Raw genomic sequence first — 13780 nt, forward strand, 5'->3', positions numbered from 1 at the left:
CACCTGGTGTCTCCATTGCCAAATAGGCCTGGAGCTGAAAATTGAGAAGGCTTATTGCGTACCACCGCAGGGGGTGTGACCAGGATTTGGGGGGTGACTAGCGATGAAGGGGAGGGAATCAGTGTTGTGGGGGAACAGGGGGTGTGCCCTGTGCCTTGGGATGTGACTAGCACCTATCTTCAAAAACCTCAATCTCCCCCCCTTATTAATAGCTATACTGTGATTTTATATCCAGACACAATAGTGAGATCCAAAATGAAAGTCACTAAATGGCACGCAAATACAGATATGCAGATAAACAGTATATATATATATATATAAACAATGTGCCCCGCTGCCCTTTTCAGATGATACAGGGCATGTGTCCTCACGGCAAGCCATCGTCCAAGCATGATGGCCGAGAAGACAAACAAACAAGTAGACACTCCTCAATAAAATTTCTTACTATCCTGGTGCCCTCCTGGGGACACTCAACATGTCCTGAAGATGCAAGTAATAGTAAGAACCATATTCTCGATAAAACTCCAGAAGGACTGAAACATTGAACTTGACCACTTATGTTTTGAGTTTTTTTTTTTTTAAATCCCAATGGTGCTGCCTGATCATATATTACAGTATATGTATATATATATATTGTGGCAGTGTCACCAGAGGTGGCACTGGTGAGCAGCAGATTGTGGACCTCATTCAGAGTCGGTCGTTGCGGCCGCACGGTCGTACACAGCCGATGTTCGCTAAACTGCGCTTGCGTAAAGTTCGCAATGCGCGTGCGCAAACTAGCTGTTACGATCAGAAATTTCTCTCTCCTTGAACACAGCCAGGTCGTTAGTTTGAGTGACAGGATGAGGCGTTTGTGGGTGGTAACAGGAGAAGGTGCTTGGAAACGGGGGAGTGGAGATCCGAAAGCAGGCGTGCCTAATTATGCGAACGGCGTTTAATGGGAGTGCATAATTAACAAAGTAGTGTCATGGCACATGTGACATGGGAGGTTTGTACACTGACTTGATCGTAGTGCTTAAGAGAGGGTATGGTCAACCTTAAGCTCTACGACCAGCTCCGATGGTCGCGATTAATCCTTATATCCCAGGAGATGACGTGTGTTGTGATCGAGAAGGGGGCGTGATTTAGTCTTACGACCGCTTCTTACCCTCGGTCGTTCAGCTAACGATCTCATCTTAGGACCGCAACTTGTGATTGCTTTATTTGCGGCCGCAACGACCGACTCTGAATGAGGTCCTCTGTGTGGGGCAGGGGAGATCCACCCACACAGACTAGAAAGGCATTGTGGGAAGATGCCTAATTGCTGCCGAGGGAACTCAGTCCAGGGAGGACTGAGGCAGACCAGTCAGAGAGCTCACTGTGCTAGCAAGCCAGTGAGGGCCAGAAGGCCTGGGCCTAGACCTGTGAGATACAGGGAAGGCTATCCAACTCTGGGACTGAGCTATGGTACCTGCAAGGAAGCAGGCCAGACTGTGAGAGGCGGCAGCCAACAAGCTAAGGAAGCTATACCAGGCCAGGGGGCCAGTGTCCAGTCCTGCATGTGACCACCAATCTCAGAGACTGTGAGAGACTTTCATGCAGAGTAGCTGCTTCTGTAGAGAGGGTTCAAGAAGTGAGCTAGTGCCCTAAGAAAGGGCTAGGCATTTATTATTTTCTGTTTGTTCCTGATTTTGCTGGAAGTAAAGCATCACGTTCATTTGTCTTACTGGAATGCCATGAGTGGAGTCTGATTCTGCACCTAATCACTGCACTACTGACACTAGTCTACCAAGCTAACTACCCTAAGTATCACATAATATATATATATATATATATATATATATATATATATATATATTAGGGGTGTGCACCGGCCACTTTTCGTGTTTTGTGTTTTGGTTTTGGATCTGGATCTTTCTTCGTGTTTTGGATCTGGATTGGTTTTGCCAAAACCACCCTTCCGTGTTTTGGGTTCTGGGTTTTGTGTTTTGGATCTGTATTTTTTTGAAAAAAAGCATAAAAACAGCTAAAATCACAGAATTTGTAGGTTTTTCTGCTCCTATGCTATTATTAACCTCAATAACCTTAATTTCCACTCATTTCCAGTCTATTCTGAACACCTCACACCTCACAATAGTGTTTTTATGTCCAAAAGGTTGCACCGAGGTAGCTGGATGACTATGCTAAGCGACACGAGTGGGCGGCACAAACACGTGACCCATCTAGGAGTGACACTGCAGTGGCAGACAGGATGGCAGTTAGAAAAACTAGGCCCCAAACTGTACATAATGCAAAGAAAAAAAGAGGTGCAAGATGGAATTGTCCTTGGGCCCTCCCACCCACCCTTATGTTGTATAAACAGGACATGCACACTTTAACAAATCAATCATTTCAGCGCCAGGGTCTGCCACACAACTGTGGCTGAAATGATTGGTTCGTTTGGGCCCCCACAAAACAAGCTGGCAATTAATGTGTCCCTGCACAAACTGGCTCTACGGAGGCAAGATGTCATCCTCATCCTCCTCATCCACCGATTCCTCACCCTCTTCAGTGTGTACATCCTCATCCTCACAAAGTATTAACTCGTCCCCACTTGAATCCACCACCACAGGTCCCTCTGTACGTTCTGGAGGCTGGTCTCCCTGGAAGAGCTGATAATTCATTTTGATGAACATCATCTTCTCCACATTCTGTGGAAGCAACCTCCTACGCCTTTCGCTGACAAGGTTCCCGGCTGCACTAAACACTCTTTCGGAGTACACACTGGAGGGGGGGCAACTCAGGTAAAATAGAGCCAGTTTGTACAGGGGCCTCCAAATTGCCTCTTTTTCCTGCCAGTACAGGTATGGACTGTCTGACATGCCTACTTGGATGCTGTCACCGATGTAATCCTCCACCATTCTGTCAATGGTGACAGTATCATATGCAGTGACAGTAGACATGTCAGAAATTGTTGCCAGGTCCTTCAGTCCGGACCAGATGTCCAAACTTGGTCCTGCCTGCCCTGCATCACCGCCAGCGGGTTGCTTAGGATACCTAAGTTTTTTCCTGGCAGCCCCAGTTGCGGGAGAAAATGAAGAAGGAGCCGTTGACGTGTCACGTTCCGCTTCAGCTGACAGTGTGTTCACCAGCAGGTCTTTGCACCTCTGCAGGCTTGTGTCGGCCGGAAAGAGAGACACCACATAGGCTTTAAACCTAGGATCGAGCACGGTGGCCAAAATGTAGTGGTCTGATTTCAACAGATTGACCACCCTGGAATCCTGGCAAAGCGAATGAAGGGCTTCATCCACAAGTCCCACATGCCGAGCGGAATCGCTCCGTCTTAGCTCCTCCTTCACTTTCTCCAGCTGCTTCTGCAAAAGCCTGATGAGGGGAATGACCTGACTCAAGCTGGCAGTGTCTGAACTGACTTCACGTGTGGCAAGTTCGAAGGGCTGAAGAACCTTGCACAACACGGAAATCATTCTCCACTGCGCTTGAGTCAGGTGCATACCCCCTCCTTTGCCTATGTCATAGGTGGATGTATAGGCTTGTATGGCCTTTTGCTGCTCCTCCATCCTCTGAAGCATATAGAGGGTTGAGTTCCACCGCGTCACAACCTCTTGCTTCAGGTGATGGCGGGGCAGGTTCAAGAGTGTTTGCTGGCGCTCCAGTCTTCGGCACGCAGTCGCTGAATGGCGAAAGTGGCCAGAAATTTTTCGGGCCACCCAAAGCGTCTCCTGCACGCCCCTGTCGCTTTTCAGAAAATTCTGCACCACCAAGTTTATTGTGTGAGCAAAACATGGGACGTGCTGGAATTTGCCCAGATGTAATGCCCGCACAATATTGGTGGCGTTGTCAGATATCACAAATCCCCAGGAGAGTCTAAGTGGGGTAAGCCACTGGGCGATGATTTCCCTCAGTTTCTCTAAGAGGTTGTCGGCGGTGTGCCTCTTACTGAAACCGGTGATACACAGCGTAGCCTGCCTTGTAACGAGCTGGCGTTTCTGAGATGCTGCTACTGGTGACGCTGCTGCTGTTGCTGCGTAAGGTGATACATCTACCCAGTGGGCTGTCACAGTCATATAGTCCTTAGTCTGCCCTGTTCCACTTGTCCACATGTCCGTGGTTAAGTGGACATTGTGTACAACGGCATTTTTCAGGACACTGAGGACACTTTTTCTGACGTTTCTGTACAGTCTCGGTATCGCCTGCCTAGTGAAGTGGAATCTAGACGGGATTTGGAACCGGGGACACACTACCTCCATCAATTGTCTAAATCCCACTGCACTAATGGCGGATACCGGACGCACGTCTAACACCAACATAGCAGTCAAGGCCTCAGTTATACGTTTTGCTTCAGGATGACTGCTGTCGTACTTCATCCTCCTCGCTAAGGACTGTTGGAGGGTCAATTGTTTAGTAAAAGTAGTGGTGTTCCTACTTCCTCTCTGGGATGATGAACGACTCCCAGCAGCAGCAGCAACAGCAGCAGCGGCAGCAGTAGGCGTAGCAATGCAGGATCCTCCGGAGGAATCCCGGATAGGAGAGTCAGTCATGCCAGTGATATGGCCTGCAGGACTACTTCCGATCCTGACTAAGGAGGAAATTGACGAGGAGGGAGTTGACGGTGTGGTTTGCAGGCGCTTGGATACAACAGGACAACGGGATTTAGGTGTCCCTGGACTGCTTACGGTCTGAGCCAAAGTTTCTGAACTTGACAGTAACTTTTTATGAACGCGCTGCAGGTGCCGTATAAGGGAGGATGTTCCTAGGTGGTTGACGTCCCTACCCCTACTTATTTCACCTTTACATATGGTACATATGGCAAGACAGTTGTTGTCCGGATTTGGATAGAAATATTGCCAGACCAAAGAGGTGGAATGTTTGGTCTTCTGCCCAGGCATGACCGTGATGGGCTTTTTCATCCCACGGACAACAACTGTCTCCCCCGGAGCCTGATTTAAACAAACCACATCACCATCAGAATCCTCCTCGCCAACTTCCTCCTCAGCGCCAGCTACACCAGTATCCTCATCCTGTTGTACTTCAACAGTGACATCTTCAATTTGCATATCAGCAAGTGGACTGTGGGTGCTCCTTTCAGCACTTGCAGGGGGCGTGCAAATGGTGGAAAGAGCCACCTCTTCCCGTCCAGTGCTGGGAAGGTCAGGCATCGCAACCACCACCACACTTGGACTCTCCTTGGGGATTTGTGATATCTTCTTAGAAAGCACAGTTCTTCGCTGTGCTTTTGCCAGCTTAACTCTTTTGATTTTTTTAGTGGGAGGAGTGCTTCCATCGTCATGTGAAGCTGAACCACTAGTCATGAACATACTAGGGATCGACCTTAGCCGTTCCTTGCCACTCCGTGTCGTAAATGGCATATTGGCAAGTTTACGTTTCTCTTCAGCTGATTTAAATGTCTTTTTCAAGGTCATTTTCCTGAACTTTGCCATTTGGGATTGTATGTGCCCTCTACTATGACATTGGGCATCGGCCTTGGCAGACGACGTTGATGGCATGTTATCGTCTATGTCATGACTAGTGGCAGCAGCTTCAGCACTAGGAGGAAGTGGTTCTTGATCTTTCTCTATTTTATTTTTATCGGAGAAAGTTTGGTCCTCCATTTATGTTATATCGATTTGATATATACGTGCGGCTAAACACAGAAAATAATTTTTTTTTTGGTTTGGACTGGAGTGTACTTTGTGGGTTACAGCACCCTTTAACGGTCAAGCCAGCCGGCCCTTTACTTATGACACAGGCGCACTCTTGGCACTACTTTGTTGATGCACGTGCGGCTACTGCGCACACAATTCACAAACACAGAAAATAATTTTTTTTTGGTTTGGACTGGAGTGTACTTTGGGGGTTACAGCACCCTTTAACGGTCAAGCCAGCCGGCCCTTTACTTATGACACAGGCGCACGCTTGGCACTACTTTGTTGATGCACGTGCGGCTACTGCGCACACAATTCACAAACACAGAAAATAATTTTTTTTTGGTTTGGACTGGAGTGTACTTTCGGGGGTTACAGCACCCTTTAACGGTCAAGCCAGCCGGCCCTTTACTTATGACACAGGCGCACGCTTGGCACTACTTTGTTGATGCACGTGCGGCTACTGCGCACACAATTCACAAACACAGAAAATAATTTTTTTTTGGTTTGGACTGGAGTGTACTTTCGGGGGTTACAGCACCCTTTAACGGTCAAGCCAGCCGGCCCTTTACTTATGACACAGGCGCACGCTTGGCACTACTTTGTTGATGCACGTGCGGCTACTGCGCACACAATTCACAAACACAGAAAATAATTTTTTTTTAGGTTTGGACTGGAGTGTACTTTCGGGGGTTACAGCACCCTTTAACGGTCAAGCCAGCCGGCCCTTTACTTATGACACAGGCGCACGCTTGGCACTACTTTGTTGATGCACGTGCGGCTACTGCGCACACAATTCACAAACACAGAAAATAATTTTTTTTTGGTTTGGACTGGAGTGTACTTTCGGGGGTTACAGCACCCTTTAACGGTCAAGCCAGCCGGCCCTTTACTTATGACACAGGCGCACGCTTGGCACTACTTTGTTGATGCACGTGCGGCTACTGCGCACACAATTCACAAACACAGAAAATAATTTTTTTTTGGTTTGGACTGGAGTGTACTTTCGGGGGTTACAGCACCCTTTAACGGTCAAGCCAGCCGGCCCTTTACTTATGACACAGGCGCACTCTTGGCACTACTTTGTTGATGCACGTGCGGCTACTGCGCACACAATTCACAAACACAGAAAATAATTTTTTTTTGGTTTGGACTGGAGTGTACTTCCGGAGGTTACAGCACCCTTTAACGGTCAAGCCAGCCGGCCCTTTACTTATGACACAGGCGCACGCTTGGCACTACTTTGTTGATGCACGTGCGGCTACTGCGCACACAATTCACAAACACAGAAAATAATTTTTTTTTTGGTTTGGACTGGAGTGTACTTTCGGGGGTTACAGCACCCTTAACGGTCAAGCCAGCCGGCCCTTTACTTATGACACAGGCGCACGCTTGGCACTACTTTGTTGATGCACGTGCGGCTACTGCGCACACAATTCACAAACACAGAAAATAATTTTTTTTTAGGTTTGGACTGGAGTGTACTTTCAGGGGTTACAGCACCCTTAACGGTCAAGCCAGCCGGCCCTTTACTTATGACACAGGCGCACGCTTGGCACTACTTTGTTGATGCACGTGCGGCTACTGCGCACACAATTCACAAACACAGAAAATAATTTTTTTTTAGGTTTGGACTGGAGTGTACTTTCAGGGGTTACAGCACCCTTAACGGTCAAGCCAGCCGGCCCTTTACTTATGACACAGGCGCACGCTTGGCACTACTTTGTTGATGCACGTGCGGCTACTGCGCACACAATTCACAAACACAGAAAATAATTTTTTTTTGGTTTGGACTGGAGTGTACTTTCGGGGGTTACAGCACCCTTTAACGGTCAAGCCAGCTGGCCCTTTACTTATGACACAGGCGCACGCTTGGCACTACTTTGTTGATGCACATGCGGCTACTGCGCACACAATTCACAAACACAGAAAATAATTTTTTTTTAGGTTTGGACTGGAGTGTACTTTCGGGGGTTACAGCACCCTTAACGGTCAAGCCAGCCGGCCCTTTACTTATGACACAGGCGCACGCTTGGCACTACTTTGTTGATGCACGTGCGGCTACTGCGCACACAATTCACAAACACAGAAAATAATTTTTTTTTTGGTTTGGACTGGAGTGTACTTTCGGGGGTTACAGCACCCTTAACGGTCAAGCCAGCCGGCCCTTTACTTATGACACAGGCGCACGCTTGGCACTACTTTGTTGATGCACGTGCGGCTACTGCGCACACAATTCACAAACACAGAAAATAATTTTTTTTTTGGTTTGGACTGGAGTGTACTTTCGGGGGTTACAGCACCCTTAACGGTCAAGCCAGCCGGCCCTTTACTTATGACACAGGCGCACGCTTGGCACTACTTTGTTGATGCACGTGCGGCTACTGCGCACACAATTCACAAACACAGAAAATAATTTTTTTTTAGGTTTGGACTGGAGTGTACTTTCAGGGGTTACAGCACCCTTAACGGTCAAGCCAGCCGGCCCTTTACTTATGACACAGGCGCACGCTTGGCACTACTTTGTTGATGCACGTGCGGCTACTGCGCACACAATTCACAAACACAGAAAATAATTTTTTTTTAGGTTTGGACTGGAGTGTACTTTCAGGGGTTACAGCACCCTTAACGGTCAAGCCAGCCGGCCCTTTACTTATGACACAGGCGCACGCTTGGCACTACTTTGTTGATGCACGTGCGGCTACTGCGCACACAATTCACAAACACAGAAAATAATTTTTTTTTGGTTTGGACTGGAGTGTACTTTCGGGGGTTACAGCACCCTTTAACGGTCAAGCCAGCCGGCCCTTTACTTATGACACAGGCGCACGCTTGGCACTACTTTGTTGATGCACATGCGGCTACTGCGCACACAATTCACAAACACAGAAAATAATTTTTTTTTAGGTTTGGACTGGAGTGTACTTTCGGGGGTTACAGCACCCTTAACGGTCAAGCCAGCCGGCCCTTTACTTATGACACAGGCGCACGCTTGGCACTACTTTGTTGATGCACGTGCGGCTACTGCGCACACAATTCACAAACACAGAAAATAATTTTTTTTTTGGTTTGGACTGGAGTGTACTTTCGGGGGTTACAGCACCCTTAACGGTCAAGCCAGCCGGCCCTTTACTTATGACACAGGCGCACGCTTGGCACTACTTTGTTGATGCACGTGCGGCTACTGCGCACACAATTCACAAACACAGAAAATAATTTTTTTTTGGGTTTGGACTGGAGTGTACTTTCGGGGGTTACAGCACCCTTAACGGTCAAGCCAGCCGGCCCTTTACTTATGACACAGGCGCACGCTTGGCACTACTTTGTTGATGCACGTGCGGCTACTGCGCACACAATTCACAAACACAGAAAATAATTTTTTTTTTGGTTTGGACTGGAGTGTACTTTCGGGGGTTACAGCACCCTTAACGGTCAAGCCAGCCGGCCCTTTACTTATGACACAGGCGCACGCTTGGCACTACTTTGTTGATGCACGTGCGGCTACTGCGCACACAATTCACAAACACAGAAAATAATTTTTTTTTGGGTTTGGACTGGAGTGTACTTTCGGGGGTTACAGCACCCTTAACGGTCAAGCCAGCCGGCCCTTTACTTATGACACAGGCGCACGTTTGGCACTACTTTGTTGATGCACGTGCGGCTACTGCGCACACAATTCACAAACACAGAAAATAATTTTTTTTTTGGTTTGGACTGGAGTGTACTTTCGGGGGTTACAGCACCCTTAACGGTCAAGCCAGCCGGCCCTTTACTTATGACACAGGCGCACGTTTGGCACTACTTTGTTGATGCACGTGCGGCTACTGCGCACACAATTCACAAACACAGAAAATAATTTTTTTTTTGGTTTGGACTGGAGTGTACTTTCGGGGGTTACAGCACCCTTAACGATCAAGCCAGCCGGCCCTTTACTTATGACACAGGCGCACGCTTGGCACTACTTTGTTGATGCACGTGCGGCTACTGCGCACACAATTCACAAACACAGAAAATAATTTTTTTTTGGTTTGGACTGGAGTGTACTTTCGGGGGTTACAGCACCCTTTAACGGTCAAGCCAGCCGGCCCTTTACTTATGACACAGGCGCACGCTTGGCACTACTTTGTTGATGCACGTGCGGCTACTGCGCACACAATTCACAAACACAGAAAATATATTATTTTTTTAGCACTTGGGGGGAGCACCCCTGATGGACAGAGCACCCCCTGGACAACACTACAGCACCCCTTTAGGACTGGGACACTGCACAGGACTTTGGAGTGGACACAGCCCCTATGGAGAACTGACTGCACAACACAGTCCAGCCAGCCCCTATGGACTTTGAAGTAGTGGACACAGCCCCTATTAACAACAGCAGCACAGCACAACACAGCCAGCCCCTATGGACTTTGAAGTAGTGGACAACAGCAGCACTACACTACACTACACTACACAGCACTAACTCCCACCCTCCCTCTTCACTGTCCACAGCCGAGTGAGAAAATGGCGCCGACGCGGGTACCTTATATAGGATCCAAAACCCGCGAGACTCGGAAGGCGGGATGATGACGTTTTGCCTCGATGTCAGATCCGAGTCAGGCGGGAAAAGTCGAGCCTGACTCGGATCGGACTCGGATCGGGGGGGCTCGGGGGGGTTCGGATTTCAGAAATCCGAACCCGCTCACCCCTAATATATATGTGTGTATATATATATATATATATATATGCTGAAAAATAATAATAAAACGTGTGCCTAATAGTGTAGTAATTTAGGGTAAATTGAACTTGTGCTCAAGGTAAATAATGTGCGTACCAAAATTTTAATAAATATATGCTTATCTGATGTCCAAGTGATATTTCACTGGCAACACTTCCAGGGTTTTCCAAGGGGTACTCTTTCTGTGGTAACCTTTAAATTAGGGCTTAGATTGCAGGACATCCCATGCTCCGATGATTAGCTGCAGCAGCAACCAGTAGGACACTGCACATCACTCAGCTGGACTGCCTTCACGGGAAGCAGATCCCAGCATAACCTGCTTAAAGACTCTGTAATGGTCGTGGCGGGCCGGCTGTACCTATGTGATGTCACGTGACGTGGCATCACATGACACAGAGGATCCCCCAGACACTGCACTGCAAAGTGCACAGGTAGGGCCCGGCTAAAAAGCCGCGGGTGGGTGAGAGAGGGAGAAAGGTGGAGGGTCGGCGGGGTTTGAGTGGACGGGGCCTTGGATGGCACTGGCAGGCTGTGCAGCTGTAATAGAAAATAAAATTTTTCCTGTCTACAGAAGCGGAGCACAGCTGGTCCTGTGAGCCTATTTTGATGGGAGGGCTTGGTGCTGCAGCTCCACCCACCCCTCCAATCCGACCCTAAGTGTTTCCTCTCAGATGCTCTGTCTGTGACAGCATTGCGGTGTCATTACTAGCTGACATCTGCTACCCTGGGCCTGACGTGCAGTAACTCCCATCGGAGCAGCCCATCCGGCCCATCGGTAATCTGACACTGGTTACAATCCCATGCTTTGTCAATGAAATTAAATTATGAATAGTTGTGTAAGTAATGTAAGTGGGATGGGAGATCCTGTAGAAAATATTTGCAGGAAAGGAGTATATCTTGTTTTTGCAAAGGTGCGTTTTACTGGTCCAATCAGTTCAATTCAGGATGCATGCCTGCTACTGCACTCTCTGTTGAAACCTGAAGAGCGCTACTGTCATGACCCTGTCTAGTTTTCACCTTTTGCCTGTAGACTTACCCCTGAAAACTGTCTCATGGATCTGTGTGTGTGATTTGCCTGGGAGATCTGCTCTCGTCATGCTGGGAATGAATTCCTTTCCACAGTGATTATTCACCTGGGTCCTTTCCTGTCTGTGAACACTGCTAGTCTTGATTGGAATTGCAGGTGTGGTTCTGACTCCCAGTACTGCCAGACCACCTGACTGTATCCACCAATTCCTGCGAGACCCAGGGTATAAACATCCTCCTCTGATAGCATTCTGGGCTTGAACATCTCGTTACTTCCTGTGGTGCATAGTTTGTGCTGCATCTGTCTGCAAGTGCATCCAGAAATCCTGCTTACAGCAATACCTGGCAATCCAGAAATCCTGCTACAGCAATACCTGGCAAATCCAGAAGTCCTGCTTACAGCAATACCTGGAGCATCAAGAAACCCTGCTAGTTCCCAGGCCAGTGCAACTGGTGTGTTTCAGCATCAGCTATAAGTGAGTTCCTGTGCCCCTGACCTTAGTCTTATGCTCCGCTGCCTGCCCTACTCCTGGTTGGTCCCTGGCTCCCTGCAAACCCTGCCTTGCTTCCTGCTGTGGATCAACTCCTGCTCCTTCTACCTACCCACTCCTACCTGAACCTTAAATTCTGAAACCTACCTATTCCTTCCTGACCCTGTTTCCCAATTACCCAATCCAGCCTGCACCTGAGTTCCAGCCTTTGTCTCAACATTTCCGGATTACCCTGTTTAGCCCTTGTCTCAGCATTACCTGATTTCCCTTCAGCCATTGTCACATTATTCCAGTCCAGAGTCAAGTTCCAAGCCCATCCGTTTCCAGCCCGGATTCTGCCTGTTCCGGTCCCGATCCGGATTCTATTCAATTCCCGTCACTCCAGTCCGGAGTCAAAGCCCAAGCTCTTCAGTTCAATCCACATCACTCCAGTCCAGAGTCAAAGCCCAAGTTCTTCAGTTCAATCCACGTCACTCCAGTCTGGAGTCAAAGCCCAAGTTCTTCAGTTCACCAGTTCAACTCAGCAAGTCTTCCTGCTGGTCCCAGTCCGGTTCCTCCAAGTTTTCTACTGGTTCCAAGTTCCTGTCATTTATCATCAAAGGCAGTTCTCACTGCCACATAAGTCTTGCAATAGAGCTATTCACCTCATCTGTGATTCCTGTCATGCCGCTCTCTGCTGAATCCAGTTCATCACCTGAGCCAGGTAACTCTCAGACACCAAACATGACAGAATGTTCAGGCCCAACGATGGTGGCGGATCAAGCATCTAATACTGGACCTAATGCTTTCCGTAACCTGGTCGCACGCTTGGATTCACAGGAGGCCGTACAGCATCAAGTGTTACAGCTTTTGCAAACTCTGACTAGTGAACGAAATTACATTCAAATCACACCTGAACCTCTAACTACCTTCCATCAACTGCTGGAGCAGCTACAGACTTTACTCATCAAAATTTTTTGGATCATTCCCGAGTTTTTTAGTGCTACCCTTGACTCAACTAAAATCTCTGCCTTGGAATCCCTAAGAAACAAGGATTCTTCCAAACCAAGTACTGTGAGACATTGTAGTTACCAGCGTCCTAAGCTTTCTATGGCTGAACGCCAGCGGCACAAAGATTTACAGCTCTGTCTATTGTGGGGGTTCTGACCACTACATTAAAGACTGTTCCCTTTGCAATTCCAACAGTAATTCCAAGTGTCAACGTCTCACTGTCCGTTCCGGTCCCCAGCCTGGATTCTGCCCGTTCCGGTCCCAGCCCAGATTCTGCCTGTCCTGGTCCCAGCCCAGATTCTGCCCGTTCCAGTCCCAGCCCGGATTCTGCCCATTCCGGTCCCAGCCCGGAACTCCAGTTGGCAACCCCAGGAGGGGTCTCCAGAGCCTCAGCCCCAGGAGGGGCCTCAAGTCTCGTACCCCAGGAGGGGGTCTCAAGTCTCGTACCCCAGGAGAGGGTCTCAAATCTCGCACCCTAGCAAGGGGTTTCAAGTCTCGCACCCCAGCAAGGGGTTTCAAGTCTCACACCTATCAATTCCTACCTATCTATACACTCTAATTTCCTGCCAGCCTATACGCTCTAATTCCCTTCCTGCCTATACGCTCTAAATGTCGCTATTTAGTGTTGAGTACACATATTAAATAATCGCTCTCCAGACTTTGATTGTGGTTCCAAAGTACAAAAGATATTATTCATCAAAAAGGGTAGCTACACGCTGTGATCTAAATACAATTAGTGCAAACAAATTATACAATCACTAGGTACAGTCGAATACATACGCATGCACTCTGAATCCAGATCTCGGCATCAAAGATGAAACCTCCGTCAACAGCAAAGGAAGAAGACTAGCATCTGATTTCAGAGAGCCTACATATATATTCTCTGAGAGATAGGCAATACAATAGTACAGTTTGGCATGATTCCATTGGTTCTT

Source organism: Taudactylus pleione, unplaced genomic scaffold, assembly GCF_031769625.1.
Source record: "Taudactylus pleione unplaced genomic scaffold, aTauple2 ptg000537l, whole genome shotgun sequence".
In the NCBI taxonomy this organism is placed as follows: domain Eukaryota; kingdom Metazoa; phylum Chordata; class Amphibia; order Anura; family Myobatrachidae; genus Taudactylus; species Taudactylus pleione.